General features: G+C 40.3%; 1 non-coding gene across 1 annotated transcript; it reads right to left on the reverse strand.

The window, feature by feature from the left end:
- Positions 1–326: 326 nt before the first annotated feature.
- LOC141681218 (small nucleolar RNA R71) lies at positions 327–433 on the reverse strand. The gene has a single exon (XR_012558660.1). It is a non-coding gene; the product is annotated as a small nucleolar RNA R71 (small nucleolar RNA).
- Between the last annotated feature and the right edge of the window lie 4,987 nt (positions 434–5,420).

Here is a 5,420-nt window from a genome sequence, read left to right on the forward strand (position 1 = left end):
TTCAGTCTAGTATTATCAAACCAGCCATCAGGGCTAACACTTTTGAGATTAATTCAAGCATGATTCAGATGATACAGAACTCAGTTCAGTTTGGGGGTTCTCATACTGAAGACCCCAACATGCACATCAGGGATTTCATCGAGATCTGAGACACTTTCAAATTCAACGATGTGACTGAGGATGCTATTAAGCTACGACTCTTCCCATTCTCTCTGAGGGGCAAAGCTAAGTGTTGGTTACATTCTCTACCAGCAGGGTCTATCACCACTTGGAAAGATCTTGCTCAAAAGTTTCTCACTAAATTTTTCCCCATGGCGAAGACTGCTGCAATAAGGAAGGCTCTTACTCAGTTTGCTCAACAAACTGGAGAATCTCTGTGTGAGGCTTGGGATCGATATAAGGAGATTCTAAGGAAGTGCCCACACCATGACATGCCTGATTGGATGATTATCAACTATTTCTATAATGGATTATGTGTTACTACTAGACCCATGCTTGATGCAGCATCAGGACGAGCCTTGTGGGCTAAGAGCTATGATGAAGCTTATGAACTTATTGAACTAAATGCTGCTAATGAGTACTACAATCCTTCCCAGAGACTGGCTCAGGGAAAAGTAGCAGGAATTCTGGAGTTGGATGCAGCAACTGCTATCGCTGCCCAACTTAAGGCTTTGACAATGAAGGTGGACACTTTGGCTAATTATGGAGTTGATCAAATCACTAGTGTTTGTGAGCTTTGTGTTGGCGCCCATGAGACTGATCAGTGCACAATTTCTAGTGAATCAGCTCAGTTCGTGAGCAACTTCCAGCGATCGCAGCAACCTGTTCCAGCCACCTATCATCCTAATAACCGAAATCATCCTAATTTCAGTTGGAGCAACGCTCAGAATGCAGTTCAACAGCCTTATCACATGTATCCGGCTAAGCAGTACAACCCCCCTGGTTTTTAGCAACCGCAGTATGCACCAAGACAACAACTCCAGCTGCAACAAGCTAATGAAAAATCTGAATTAGAGGAGTTAAAGCTTATATGCAAGAGTCAAGTTATTTCTATCAAGACCTTGGAAAATCAGATTGAGCAAATTGCCCATACCTTGCTAAATCGTTAACCTGGTACATTGCCTAGTGACACTGAAGTGCCAGGAAAGAAGAAAGCTAAGGAGCAGGTAAAGGAAATCACTTTGAGGTCTGGGAAGGTTGCGAATCCTGTACAAACTCAAGAGTTGACTGAAGAAGCTGGGTCTGAGAAAGAAGCAAAGCAACAGCATAAAGAAGTGGAACTAAGGAAGACTACTGTTCAGCACACTCCGCCTGAGGGTAATATAGGGGAGAAATAGATCTATCCTCCACCGCCTTTTCCTAAGCGGCTGCAGAAAAAAAAGCTGGACAAGCAATTTAAGAAGTTTCTGGAGGTGTTCAGGAAACTTAATATCAACATACCTTTCGCTAAGGCTCTCGAGCACATGCCTAGTTATGCAAAGATTATAAAAGGTATTCTCTCTCAAAAAGTGAAGTTAGATGATTTAGAGACTGTCGCTCTCACAGAGGAATGTAGTGTTGTGCTGTAGTAGAAGTTGCCTCCAAAGCTTAAAGATCAAGGAAGCTTTACTATTCCATGTACTATTGGAAAAGTGTCTTTTGACAGATGCTTATGTGACTTGGGAGCTAGCATCAATTTGATGCCCTTGTCAATTTTTAAGCAGTTGGACTTACCTGATCCCAAACCGATATATATGACTTTGCAGTTGGCCGACCTTTCCATTACATATCCGCGAGGTATTGTGGAGGATGTCTTGGTCAAGGTTGATAAACTCATCTTTCCTTCTGATTTTGTAATTCTTGATTTTGAAGAGGATAAGAAGATTCCCATAATCTTGGGAAGACCTTTCTTGGCAACTGGCCGAACCTTGATTGATGTGTAGAAGGGTGAGCTTACAATGCGAGTGCTGGATCAGGATGTTACTTTTAATGTATTCAATGCTATGAAATTTCCTACTGATAATGAGGAGTGTTTAAAAGTGGATTTGGTGGATTCGGTGGTCACATCGGAACTTGATCAATTGCTAAGGTCTGATGCCTTAGAAAAAGCCTTATTGGGAAATTCAGACAGTGAAGATGACGAAGGTGAAGAGAAATTGCAATATTTGAATTCTTCTCCCTGGAAAAGGAAGATTGATATACCTTTTGAATCTCTTGGAATGGAGGAATTGAACAAAGCTCCTAAACGCCTCAAGCCTTCTATTAAGGAAGCTCCATCTCTGGATCTTAAGCCTTTACCTGAGCATTTGAGGTATGCGTTTTTAGGTGATGCATCTACTCTACCAGTTATTATTGCATCTAACCTTTTAGGTAGTGATGAGGAAAAGCTTTTGAGGATTCTGAGAGAGTTCAAGTCGGCAATTGGATGGACTATAGAAGATATCAAGGGGATCAGCCCTTCTTACTGTATGCATAAAATTCTGCTAGAGGAAGGTAGCAAGCCTACAATCGAGCAGCAAAGAAGACTTAATCCTATCATGAAGGAAGTAGTGAAGAAGGAAATTCTGAAGTGGCTAGATGCAGGGATTATTTATCCTATCTCTGACAGTTCATGGGTAAGCCCGGTTTAATGTGTACCAAAGAAAGGTGGAATTACTATAGTAGCAAATGAAAAGAATAAGCTTATCCCTACCAGAACAGTCACGGGGTGGAGGGTCTGCATGGACTATCGAAAGCTGAACAAGGCCACTAGGAAGGACCACTTTCCATTGCCCTTCATTGATCAGATGCTTGACAGGTTGGCCGGTCATGAGTATTACTGTCTTCTGGATGGCTATTCGGGTTACAATCAGATTTGTATCGCTCCAGAAGATCAAGAGAAGACTACATTCACTTGTCCATTTGGTACTTTCACCTTCATACGAGTTTCTTTTGGTCTGTGTGGTGCACTAGCCACATTTCAGAGATGTATGATGGCCATCTTTTCTGACATGGTTGGCTAGAATGTGGAGGTGTTCATGGATGACTTCTCAGTCTTTGGCAATTCTTTTGATGAATGCTTACAGAATCTGGGACACGTTCTCAAGAGGTGTGTTGAGACCAATCTGGTTGTCAATTGGGAGAAATGTCATTTTATGGTGCGTCAGGGCATTATTCTCGCGCACAAGGTTTCTAATAAAGGTCTAGAGGTGGACAAGGCCAAGGTGGGGGTCATTGAGAATCTTCATCCACCTATTTCTGTTAAGGGGATTCGCAGTTTACTTGGTCATGCGGGTTTCTACAGGCGTTTCATCAAGGACTTCTCGAAAATTTCAAAGCCTTTGTACAGTCTGTTAGAGAAAGATATTCCTTTTAAATTTGATGACGAGTGCCTTGCAGCTTTTGAGACATTGAAGAAGAGTCTAATTACGGCACCTGTCATAACTGCACCTGATTGGAATGAGCCTTTTGAGATGATGTGTGATGCAAGTGACTATGTAGTTGGAGCAGTTCTTGGGCAGAAAAAGAACAATATATTTCATGTGGTCTACTACGCTAGTAAGACTCTAAATGGTGCTCAACTGAATTACACTACTACGGAGAAAAAACTTTTGGCTATTATCTACGATTTTGAGAAATTTTGATCTTATCTACTTGGGACTAAGGTGACAGTTTTCACTGATCACGCCGCCATTCGATATGTCGTCTCAAAGAAGGACTCAAAGCCTAGATTGATTCGATGGGTTCTTTTGCTCCAAGAATTTGAACTAGATATCAAGGACAGAAAAGGAACTAAAAATCAAGTTGCTGATCATCTCTTGCGTTTAGAGAATCCTAATGCTACTTCATTGGACAACATATTGAAAAATGAGTCTTTTCCCGACGAGCAGCTATTTGGAGTGCAAGAAGAAGAACCGTGGTTTGTAGACATTGTGAACTATCTTGTGAGTTATATCATGCCTCTCGACTTATCTTATGCTCAAAGGAAGAAGTTTATTCATGAGGTGAAGTGGTATATGTGGGATGAGCCGTTTCTTTTTCGCCAAGGAGATGTATTCCTTATAGCGTAATGGGGGAGATCTTGCAAGATTGCCACTCAATGGCTTATGGAGGACATTATGGTGGAGAAAAGACAGCAGCTCGTGTTCTTCAAGTAGGTTTCTTTTGGCCAACATTGTTTAAAGATTCTTATCAGTTTGTTTTGAAATGTGATCGATGTCAACGTGTGGTTAATATGTCTAAAAGGGATGAGATGCCTCTTAATGTGTTTCTCAAGGTTGAGGTATTCGATGTTTAGGGAATTGACTTCATGGGGCCATTTGTCTCGTCTTGTAACAATCAGTATATCTTGTTGGCAGTTGATTATGTGTCGAAATGGGTTGAAGTTAAGGCGTTGCCAACAAATGATGCGAAAGTGGTGCTTAATTTTCTGTACAAGCAGATATTCACAAGGTTTGGAACTCCAAGAGTCATAATCAGTGATGAAAGGTCGCATTTTTGCAATTGCAAATTCACTGCTATGATGAATAGGTATAATGTGAATCATCGCATCGCTACGGCTTATCATGTTAGATATATTTGTGATGTCATGTCTAATCTGTTGTGTTTAGTTTCAGGACTTAATATCAGGACTTATCAGGACTTACTGGAAATCAGAACTTACCGAAGTCAGAACTTATATCAGAACTTAAGGCGTCATAAGATATATCAGGACTTAAGTGCGGGAAGACTTCAGATAAGGAATGCGGCTGATTTACAGGAGAAGATCTGGATTAAATAAAGGAAGATATGCATGAAGAGTTGGACAGCTATAGGACTATAGAAGATAATATCTGATTGATATATTTTAGGAGACATAATCATATTCAATATCAATTAGAAGATATCTTGTAATTGTGTACTATATAAACACAGCTTAAGATTTACACTATATGTGTTATCATTCACGAGAACATTATTCATTGTAACCTAGCAGCTCTTAGTGATATTATTCATCACTAAGAGAGTAGTTTAACCTACTTTGTAACAGAGCTTATTATATTGAATAAACTTGATTAATGTTACATACTTGTGTTCTAAATCAATTTGATTGTATAAACACGATATTTAACCCCCTTTTATAGTGTTGTGTGACCTAACAAGTGGTATCAGAGCCTCTCTGTTGATATCCAAACAGTGAGATCCAGTTTACAATCATGTCTGACGAAACACAAACTCCACCTAAGCCCACTAAAACTCAAGATACTCAAAACAATCAAACCCACAGTCGATATGAGAGTATTAGGGTTCCCATACTGAGAGCATCTGAGTATCCTATATGGAAGGTAAAGATGGCTATGTTTCTGGAAGCCACAGATCCAGAATACCTTGATAGAATTAATGATGGACCATATAAGCCTACCAAGCTTTCTGTTGCAGTTGCTGATCAACCAGTAAAGATGATACCAAAGGAGAAAGGTGAT

The sequence above is a fragment of the Apium graveolens genome, chromosome 8 (genome assembly GCF_009905375.1).
Source record: "Apium graveolens cultivar Ventura chromosome 8, ASM990537v1, whole genome shotgun sequence".
Taxonomy (NCBI): Eukaryota; Viridiplantae; Streptophyta; class Magnoliopsida; order Apiales; family Apiaceae; genus Apium; species Apium graveolens.